The sequence below is a fragment of the Coenobita brevimanus genome, unplaced genomic scaffold (genome assembly GCF_032717465.1).
Source record: "Coenobita brevimanus isolate Jiangsu-jjx unplaced genomic scaffold, ASM3271746v2 jjx.HiC_scaffold_3653, whole genome shotgun sequence".
In the NCBI taxonomy this organism is placed as follows: Eukaryota; Metazoa; Arthropoda; class Malacostraca; order Decapoda; family Coenobitidae; genus Coenobita; species Coenobita brevimanus.
Window position 1 is genome coordinate 226,987 of NW_027644699.1, and position 11,798 is coordinate 238,784.

At 41.1% G+C, this 11,798-nt stretch overlaps 1 non-coding gene across 1 annotated transcript; it reads left to right on the plus strand.

The window, feature by feature from the left end:
• Positions 1-215: 215 nt before the first annotated feature.
• Positions 216-334, plus strand: LOC145390224 (5S ribosomal RNA). The gene has a single exon (XR_013895593.1). It is a non-coding gene; the product is annotated as a 5S ribosomal RNA (ribosomal RNA).
• Positions 335-11,798: the final 11,464 nt, after the last annotated feature.

Consider the following 11,798-nt stretch of genomic DNA (forward strand, 5'->3'; position numbering starts at 1 on the left):
AGCTGCCTGGTTTGTATCAGTGCCACCACATGAAGGCATCCCTTTCTAGCACTTATGAATTGATCAGATAATACTGTACACTATTTTAGGTTTTATCAGATAATACTGTACACAAGGTTTTATCAGGTAATACTATACATTAATATAGGTTTTATCAGGTAATACTGTACATTAATATAGGTTTTATCAGGTAATACTGTACATTATTTTGGGTTGCCAACGGCCATGCCACGTTGAGTACACCGCTTCCCGTTCGATCAGCGAAGTTAAGCAACGTTGGGTCTGGTTAGTACTTGGATGGGTGACCGCCTGGGAACACCAGATGCTGTTGGCATCCCTACGTGTCAAGTGGGGTTGGTGGAGGATTAGTGCCCCTCCCTGTAAAACAATTAACTCTAAGCCCTTGGCCACCCCGTTTGGGATACATGGCGTCTGGCAATGGATGGATGGATGGAAAAAATCCGTTTCATTGGTATGAGATGTAAGAAGGCATGCAGAGATTTGGGTATGCAGATTTCCAGCTCAGTATCCACCGTAACCATAATGAACATTAAAATATTTGTCATCATTGTTGCCCTGCCTCTTTTTCCAACCCTCAGGTGGGGCAAGGCAGGGTGTAGAAAGCAAGGAAAATAAAATGATAATGGGAGAACAGATGAACAGCAGACAGTACCCAGTTAAAAGAAATGATAGTAGGAGAACAGTTGAACACCATGGCCATTTAAACAATTAGTGAACAAATGAACACCATGCCCAGGTAAAAAATTAGTGGACAAATGAACACCATGCATAGTTAAAGAAATAATAAGAGAATTAACAGCCAGCATCCCCAGGGAAATAGGCCACACATTCATTCATTCACCATTCAAGCCTGTGGAATCCCTGCTGCACCTCCTAGTCACACCTTCCTTGTGTAGCTTCATAACCTCGTATCAGAGTCAGTGCTGTGCTTATAACATTTTCCATTTTGTATTTCAGGTCAAGTGGCTATGTACGTGTTGATTCTTCTCGGAATGACTGATGATGATATTGTGTGTTGCTGTTTATGGAGTAAGTGGTTTGAGCAACCCACAGTTGGCTTAGTACTGAGGTGAGTTTGCACATTTGTGAGTCTATCAATTTATCTATCTGTAGCCAGACACCTTAATCCTATAAGGTGTGGCCACAAACAAATCACCTCCATGTCTCCCTGTTCCCTGCCATTTTGATGTCCTCTCCCCAGCTCACACCCATCTCTCTCATATACCTCTCCACTCCATCTCTCCATCACATCTTCGGTCTCCCCCTCCCCCTCCCCTCCTCCACCTCACTGATACTCTTTGTTAGTCTCTCACTGTCCATCCTCTCTACATGGCCAAACCACCTCAGTGTATTGCTCCAAATGTTTTCTGTCACATCCACATCCTGTATTTCAATCTTTTAATTCCATACGATGCTTGTGTTTACTTGTTTAAATTTCATACTTTATGCTCACCTTTTTTTTCTTGATTTTTTACTCTACAGTATGTATGGTAGGAATTGGAAACTTTTTAAAAACTTGAATGTTCTTGTTATTACTCATACAGGATATACAGTATGAATCAGAAGCCTTTTAGAGTGTCAAACTATTTCTTTCCTTTTTTTTTTTTTTTTTTTTTGTATAACATGCAGGACATACAGTAGGCATCAGAAACATTTTAGAAAGTCAGATTTTCCATCAGTGGTTAGTGTTAGTTGGAAGTTCATATATGTCAGGACTTACCTCTCTGTAGACTGGCCCAAGTGCCTATTACTCAGACATGGCATCTTCTGTTTCTTTTTCATGCCAGTAGAAAGCCAGTAGAGTGTATGTGAGTGAGGTGGAGGGGGGGAGAGGAAGGGGGAGGCCAAGGATGAGATGGAGGGATGGAGTGGAGAGATATATGAGAGAGGGGGGTGTGAGCTGGGAGCAGGGGAGTGAAATGGTGGTGGACAGAGTGACTTGGAGACAATTTGTTTGTGGCCACCCCTTACGGGATTAAGGCATCTGGCATTAGATAGATAGATAGATAGAAAGCATTTTGAAGGCTGTTTTTTAACCTCATTGTTTATATTATTTTTTCCCTAACTTAGTATTTTTTTGGTTGTGAGTGTATAAAATGTTAACCAGGTACCTTCGTGTGGTGGCGCCAATAAGGCTGGTTGGTGGAGCTGCCAGGTTGTACAAACATCCCTCACTCCCTTCCTTATCCCACAAAAAAGGGATAGTGGACTGTAGAAGCAGGGCAACTTGCAGTACGTCCATGAATGCAAGGCCTGAGGGGGGCTAGGTTTACGATTTAAGAATTGAGAGGAAGGATGGAACTGGAGTGTATTGGTGTTGTGATGGGACTGGAGTGTATTGGTGTTGTGATGGAACTGGAGTGTATTGGTGTTGTGATGGGACTGGAGTGTATTGGTGTTGTGATGGAACTGGAGTGTATTGGTGTTGTGATGGGACTGGAGTGTATTGGTGTTGTGATGGGACTGGAGTGTATTGGTGTTGTGATGGAACTGGAGTGTATTGGTGTTGTGATGGAACTGGAGTGTATTGGTGTTGTGATGGAACTGGAGTGTATTGGTGTTGTGGTGGAACTGGAGTGTATTGGTGTTGTGATGGGACTGGAGTGTATTGGTGTTGTGATGGAACTGGAGTGTATTGGTGTTGTGATGGAACTGGAGTGTATTGGTGTTGTGATGGGACTGGAGTGTATTGGTGTTGTGATGGAACTGGAGTGTATTGGTGTTGTGACGGGACTGGAGTGTATTGGTGGTGTTATGGGACTGGAGTGTATTGGTGTTGTGATGGGAGTGAAGTGCAGTGGTGTTGTGATGGAACTGGAGTGTATTGGTGTTGTGATGGGACTGGAGTGTATTGGTGTTGTGATGGGACTGGAGTGTATTGGTGTTGTGATGGGACTGGAGTGTATTGGTGTTGTGATGGGACTGGAGTGTATTGGTGTTGTGATGGGACTGGAGTGTATTGGTGTTGTGATGGGACTGGAGTGTATTGGTGTTGTGATGGGACTGGAGTGTATTGGTGTTGTGATGGGAGTGAAGTGCAGTGGTGTTGTGATGGGACTGTAGTGTATTGGTGTTGTGATGGGACTGGAGTGTATTGGTGATATGATGAGAATGGGTAGATTGAGATGGTTTGGGCATGTTTAGAGGATGGGGGATGACAATTGGGTGCGGAAGATGAGAAGTGTGAGTGTTGGGGGTAGGGTTGAAAGAGGCAGACTGAAAAAGACCTGAGACGAGGTCATGGAGTATGACCTCATGGGTAAGGGACTGAATAGGTAGGCTGCCGGAGATTGAGCAGCACATGTGATGAAGGCTAACATATACAAATTACTTCACCAGGGAACAACTGCCATCCTTCACCAGGTCTTCTGCTATTACTGATCCTTTGCAAGTTTAATTAGAATAACAGAATGGCACAATTACATAACATAAAAATTAATGCATTCTCACAAGGAATCTCTGTATTAGGAGTGATCATGGTACAGTATAGCTGATGTTTTCCATGTACTGTAAACTAAACCAAGGGCCAAAACCAACTAATTACACACACACACACACACACACACACACACACACACACACACACACACACACACAGAAAGACAGAAAGACAGTTTGGTTTCAGAAAAGGAAAATCATGTGTTACTAATCTGTTGAGCTACTATGACAGAGTAACAAACACAATACAGGAAAGGGAAGGATGGGTGGACAGTATCTATTTAGATTTCAAGAAAGCTTTTGACACAGTACCACACCAAAGACTTTTATGAAAACTGTACCATCAAGGAGGAATTCGAGGCAAACTGTTTTGTTGGATGCAAGACTTTCTCATGAAAAGAGAAATGAGGACAGTACTAAGAGGAAACTACTCATCATGGAAAGAAGTGACTAGTGGAGTACCACAGGGTTCAGTGCTGGCACCAATCATGTTTTTAGTGTATATAAATGATATAAACAGTAACACTGGAAATGAGAGCTATCTGAATATGTGTGCAGATGATGCAAAAATACAAAGGAGAATTACTAACACAGACTTTTGTAAAGAGCTACAAGAAGAATTAAATAAACTTCATGAATGGAGTAGTACATGGCAAATGGAATTCAATGTGGACAAGTGTCATGTAATCAAGTTTGGTAAAAGTGGAAAAAGACCTGATTGGGATTATAAGTTAGGAAATAAATCCCTATATACATCAGAAAGAGAGAAAGACCTAGGTGTGATTATCAATAACAGACTATCTCCGGCTCACCACATCAGCGAGAAGGTACGGAACATGTATACACTGCTTGCAAATATGAGAATAGCATTCACATACATAAATGAAGACATGCTAAGAAGGATAATAACATCATTCATTAGACCAACCCTGGAATACGCATCAGTAGTCTGGAGTCCTCATCTCAAAAAACATATAGACAAGATTGAAAAAGTTCAAAGGGCCGCTACAAGATGGATACCAAGCTTAAGGGACCTAAGCTACGAAGAAAGACTAAATAAACTGAATCTACCAACACTACAGGAGAGAAGGAAAAGAGGTGACATGATAATGCTATATAAGTGCATATCAGGAAAGGAGAAAATAGACATAAATGATTACTTAACATATGGAGAAGCATCAGCAAGAGGACACTCCAAAAAACTGCATAAGAAGAGAGGTGATAAAGACGTAAGGAAATTCAGTTTCCCAAACAGAGCAATTGATCAATGGAATGCACTACCGAATGAAATAGTGTGTGCCAAAACAATTCACAAATTTAAGGATATGTACGATAAATATGGTTTAAGACACGGGACAGTACGAGCTGGACTCATTCCTGTAAAGATACAATTAGGTAAGAACACACACACACACACACAGTTATTAATGGTACCTTCTTTCCCAGGCTGCATGGAGGATGATGATGTGGAGTGGCCTGCAGGACAACTACACCTCCAGTACAAGACCAGCAGTGCCAGGGGTGTGTTCAGGTGAAGGAGGAGTCCACTGGTATAGCCTACAGTACATTATTCTTATATTCAAGGGCAGTATGTTCCTTGGGCAGCCTTGGACAGCAGCCGTATGGCTGAGGTGAGGGAAGTGTGAAGGCTCAGAATTTACTGTCTTACTTATTGCAGCCTCTCGTCCATATTCTCGTCAGTTGTGGAAGCTCCCTAACACCTTTTCCCAAGCAATTTATTTTCCTTATTACACCTTACTGTTGACTTCTGTGTTACATAAATCCTCCTAGTATCACCATCTCTCTCTATCTATGGCCCAACGCCCTAATCCCACAAAGAGTGGCTGCAGACAAAACACCTCCAAGTCACTCTGTCACCCAACATTTGACTGCCCTCCCCCCAACTCACTCCCCCCTCCCCTGTATACCAATATCACCATCCTCTGCATAAATATTGTGCAAAAGGCTGTTAACTACCTCTATCCAAAAGTACAGTGCTAAGGGAGAGGTGTTAGGGAGTTTCCTTTATCAATGGGAATGTGAGCCCTATTTAAGCTGTGATTTGATTTTCCGGGAAAGATAAGGAAAGGAAAGTGTTGAGTCTGTTTAAGTGTCATTCATCCTGCTAGAAAAATAGTTGCAGAGGAAAATTAACATAAGCTGTATTGGTTATTTGTGTGAATAGTTATCTGTGTGAAGAACAAGGAAAGGAAAATGCTGAACCTTCTCATTTGTTATTTCTTCCTTCAGAAAATAATATGAGTTTTGAGAAGGTTTCATTCATAAATATGGGTAAGAATCTCACCCCAGGCTGAGACTACTGCACACTGCAAGCTGTCTCATATGCAAGTGTGGTATGATCCTGAAGGGGTCTTGGCTAGTGTGTGTGTAGTGTAGGAGAAGGAAAGCACCTGGACAAGACCACTACTACACACTACAGGAATCTCTGCACACTAAGTCTTTCATATGCAAATGCAGTATCGTCCTGAGGGGGTCTTGGCTAGTGTGTGTGTGTGTTGTAGGAGAAGTAAAAGCTCAGAAAAAGACTACCACTGCACACTACAGGATATCTCTGCACACTACAAGATCTCTCTCATACACAAGTGCAGTATGATTCTGAGGGGGTGTTGGCTAATGTGTGTGTGTAGGAGAAGGAAAGCACCAGGACAACACTACTACTGCACACTACAGGGTATCTCTGCACACTACAAGATCTCTCTCACTTACAAGTGCAGTATGATCCTGAGGGGGTCGTGGATAGCATGTGTGTGTGTAGGAGAAGGAAATGCACAGGACAAGACTACTACTACACACTACAGGATATCTCTGCTCACTACAGTATCTCTCTCTCATATGCAAGTGAAGTGCAGTATGATCCTGAGGGGGTGTTGTCTAGCATGTGTGTGTGTAGAAGGAAAGCACCAGGACAAGACTACTTGTGCACACTACAGGATACTCTGCACACTACAAGATCTCTCTCTCATACATAAGTGCAGTATGATCCTGAGGGGGTGTTGGATAGCATGTGTGTGTGTAGAAGGAAAGCAGCAGGACAAGACTACTACACTACAGGATATCTCAGCACACTACATGATCTCTCTCATATGCAAATGCAGTATGATCCTGAGAGGGTGTTGGCTAGTGTGTGTGTGTAGTGTACAAGAAGGAAATAAACAGGACAAGACTACTACTGCACACTGCAAGGTAGCTCTGCACACTGCAAGATCTCTCTCATATGTAAGTACTGTATGATCCTGAGGGGGTCTTGGCTAATGTGTGTGTGTAGGAGAAAGAAAGCACCAGAACAAGACTACTACACACTACAGGATATCTCTGCACACTACAAGATCTCTCTCTCATATGCGAGTGCAGTATGATTCTGAGGGGGTCTTGGCTAGCATGTGTGTGTGTAGGAGAAAGAAATGCACAGGACAAGACTACTACTACACACTACAGGATACTCTGCACACTACAAGATCTCTCTCAATAATACTTCGTACACAAGTACTGTATGATCCTGAGGAGGCCTTGGCTAGCATGTGTGTGTGTGTAGGAAAACAAAATGCACAGGACAAGACTACTGCTACACACTACAGGATACTCTGCACACTACAATATCTCTCTCTCATATTCAAGTACTGTATGAGCCTGACGTGGTGTTGGATAGCATGTGTGTGTGTGATGTGGGAGGGTGAATACTGTACTACAAATTCAAATCCAGGGCCTCAGGTAAGGGGTTGATGATAGTGAGGACATTGAGTCACTATTTAAACTTGGCTCGGTTACTTGTTGGTGGCTTCCTGTGCGTCAGTTTTGTTTATGGTCTTTAGTTATTTATTTATTATTTATTTATTTATTTAGTTGTTTAGTTATTATTTAGTTATTTATTTATTAATTAGTTATTTACAGTCTTCAGTTTGTTACACCTTTATTGCTCTCTTCTTTGTTTTATAAATCCTTCCAGTATTGCCACACTGCATAAATGATGTATATACTATCTTTTGCCAGATGCCTTAGTCCCATAAGGGGTGGTCACAAACAAATTGCCTCCATGTCGCCCTGTCCCTCGCCATTTCACTGTCCTTCCCCCAGCTCACCCCCCCCATCTCACATACCTCTCCACCCCATCCCTCTGTCTCATTCTCAGCCTCCCCCTCCCTCTCCCCCCCTTCACCTCACTCACATACACTGTCCTTATTAGTCTCTCACTCTCCATCCTCACCACATGGCCAAATGATGTACTGGAGGATATTAACCAGTCATATTGAAAAATAAATCACTTAAGGAGTCTCCATAACTCCTCTTTGTTAGTGATTTCTTTGTGGATATGGCTGGTTAATATCCTTTTATATGTTATTTATGCAGAGTATGGCATTATTGGAAGGATTTAGGTAACAGAAAGGAGCAGTTGAGTGTAAGAAGCAAAATATATCACTTAGGGAAAGGTGTTAGGGGAGGAATGGAAATATGGAATACAGGACAATGCTGGCACAGAGTCGTCAGCGTACTTATACTTATGACTGTAGTATTGTGGACACTAGTGTTGACCCAGTCGAGTATGATAAATAATGTGACTGTGAGCAGTGACTTTCGAAATACAGTATTGTGATCATCAGAATTCAACAGACATTTCAGAATATTGCATAAGAGTTTCACAATTGTTCAACCAAAAAGTAATTAAATATTCATCCATCCATCCATCATCCAATCCTATGATGCCCCATGAGGAGCATAGGAGCCTGGGGCTAGGCAAGTTGGTCCTGACATTTTAAGATGGGACTGTCCAAAATAGCATCTGTATCTGTGTGTATTGAAGGTGTTTATCTGACATTCCAGTATTTTTGCTCATTAATGCACGGCAAGATGGTTTATACAATTAGGAAATGTACACAGTATTTTGAGAAGTTTCATGAGTGTTGGAGATTTCAAACACTGGATATTGCAAGTCATTTCTCTCTGCATTGGTACTTAATTTACTGAAGTGAGTGAATTAAGTTTTTTATGTCTCTCTGAACACTTGACCAAACCAGTATCATGCATAATGGATCCAGTGATTCCCTGCACCATTTAACACTTTATCTTGCCATAGGTGTCCCCCTCTTATACTGTATCTGATAATTTACATGAATCCCAGACCTTTGATGTACACAGTTTGATGTTTTTATCTTAGTGGTCTTTTACATGAATTTTAATTCTCTCTCTCTCTCTCTCTCTGTCTGTCTCTGTCTGTCTGTCTGTCTGTCTCTCTCTCATCATTTCCTTTCTCTTATTGATTTTCTTGGCTGTGTTGTGTCTTGCCCTTGTGTTGTTTTTTTATTTTACTTTGTCATTTCCTCATCTGCTGTTGTCATGTCTAATATTTATCAGTCTATCCCTCTGTGGAGTCTGTGCCATGTGGTGTGTATGATTGGCACTACACTTTTTTTTTTTTAATGCAAAGAAAAGGAACCAAAGGCTAGATATCCACAAAAAAAAAGAAAAAAGAAAAATTGTTCCTTTCAAAAAATAGGAAAAAATTGGCATCTCCAACTTGAATGTTGAGCTGTAACAAGGAAAAAAACAAATGTTTCTAGTCACAAAGAAGTGCAGTGGAGGGGATGTTTAATGTCGTTATTCTGCCATTGAGCTGTGAAAAATAAGCTGCAAAAGATAATATTTTCCACCTAACTAAAGTGAATGAAATATAGGAATCCAGTATTAAAGTCAGTTACCCTATTTTATTTGCCATAAGATGATGTAATATATTTATCTACCTATAGCCAGGTGCCCTAATCCCTTAAGGGGTGGCCACAAACAAATTACCTCCATGTCACCCTGTTCCCTGCCAATATGCTGCCCTTCCCCCAGCTCACACCCCCTCTCTCATATACCTCTCACTCCATCCCCCTTCTCTCATATACCTCTCATATACCTCGTATGTACCACTCATATACATCTCATATACCTCATATACCTTCTCTCATAATAATACCTCTCACTCCATCCCTCCATCGTGTCATAAAACCAGGACTAGATTACCTCTCATGTATCTCTCATATACCTCATATACCACTCATATACCTCTCATATACCTCATATACCTCTCATATACCTCTCACTCCATCCCCCTTCTCTCATATACCTCTCTTTTATACCTCATATATCTCTCATATACCTCATATACCTCATATACCACTCATATACCTTTCATATACCTCTCACTCCATCCCCCTTCTCTCATATACCCCTCCACTCCATCCCTCCCTCGTGTCATAAAACCAAGGCTTGATTACACTACAGTATACTCTTTATTATCATTATTATATCTTTATTATCTGTCAGCACTGTGGTTAAAGAAAATATGTTTATTATTATTTTTATTATTATTATTATTATTATTATTAGTTATCATTATTACTATTACTATTATTATTATTATTATTGTTATTATTATTTTCTTCTGCAAGATTGTGTTAGGTTAGATTTGGTTAAGTTTGGTTATTTTTGGCTGATGTTTTAAATATTTGACTGAATTAGGTTAGGTTTAGTTGAGGAAGCATGTGGAGTTATGAGGAGAGACAGACAGACAAATGAGACAGTGCAGAGAGTGTTGTGGTGCTGATGTTGATGTGGATGTGGAGTTGTGGAGTGAAGGAAGTGAAGGAGTGTTGTGGTGTTAGTGTGGATATGGAGTTATGTGGAAAGACAGACAGATAAATGAGAAAGTGAAGGAGTGTTGTGGTGTTGCTGTGGATGTGGAGTTATGTGGAAAGACAGACAGATAAATGAGGAAGTGAAGGTGTGTTGTGGTGTTGCTGTGGATGTGGAGTTATGTGGAAAGACAGACAGATAAATGAGGAAGTGAAGGAATGTTGTGGTGTTGGTGTGGATGTGGATGTGTGTCATGTGGAGTTATATGGAAAGATAGACAGATAAATGAGGAAATGAAGGAGTGTTGTGTTGCTGTGGATGTGTTGAGAAGTGTTAGGAGTATTTTGAGATGGTGTGGCCTTATGGAGAGAATGGAGAAGGAGAGATTGACAAGGAGTGAGGTGGAGGGATAGAGGGAGACCGAGGATGAGGTGTGGTGGGGTGGAAAAGTAATAAAAATGGTGGTGGTATAAGTTGAGGGGGATGGGAATTGAGGATGAGATGGAGGTGTATGTAAATGAGAATGGTTTGAGTTGGAGGGGGGGCAGCGTGTTGGCAGAGGACAGGGCAAAATGGAGGTACAGTAGTGAGATTGTAGTGAGGTTGTGTGAATTTTGATGAGTCTTTGATATGGGGTAGGAATGAGTCTCCTTGGTTACTAGTCAAATCAAGCCTCTACTCTGATTACACTTGGCCATGAACTGAGCTGAAAGGGGTTAGGGATTTTTGTCTGTTTTAATTTTGAGGTGGGAATATGTCTCCCTGGTTACTAGTCAGCTTTACCCTCCAGTCTTATAACACAGGCCATCAATTGAGCTGAAAGGAGATAGAGATTTTTGTCAGTTTAGAGCGAATGAACTATAGTCATCACTCTTAGGAAACATATATGTAGAGTCAGAGTCCAAGCTGACACTCTCACATTGTTACAAAATTAATTATACATCACAGATTTTTTTCCCACCACCAATTTGTATCAATTGTTGTGAAGTAATTATCTGTTTTGGGGCTGTCTCTAAAGCTGCCAGTCCATAGAAAGAAAAATTAGCTCTACCATGGCCAACCTCCATATAAGGATTTCATTTGGGGAATCATAAATTTATTTTGGTTTTATTTGATATTTTTGATGAATTATGAAACTGGAGACTATACACACTGGCAAAGGGTGAGAACAGGTTGAGTTGTTTTTGTGGTGCCAGTCTTATCTGAACCTGAACCCAGTGGACTGCAGGCTTAATTTTTCCCTCTCCTGCAGTCCACCAGCCTCCTTGTGGGGAATACAGAGGTAGTTCAGGGACAGTTGTGTAGCTGTTGCACACTTGTATTGGCGCAGTCACATGAAGGCTTCCCTGTCCAGCACCATGAAAACAGGTAACGTGAGTACTGTAGATATATGTAGATACTTTAGACACACTGCTATACTCTGTTCACTTTAACTAGGCATAAAATAGCTATCTGTCCATCTTGAATGCTGAGCCATGAGGTGAGGTTAGCACTAGCATATACTGCTAGTCATGAATAAGTGCTGTGGGAAGTATGCAGGGCCATGGTATTGCCTTATTATCCCATTTACCTACAGAAAATAAACTGCAAAAGGACACAGATCTCTCCAAAGTTAAAGTGAGTGAAGGGATGAAAAAATAAATAAATAAATAAAGTGAATAAGAGGAAAATATGTACCAGGTTAAAGTGAATGAAGTATAGTTGGGGTT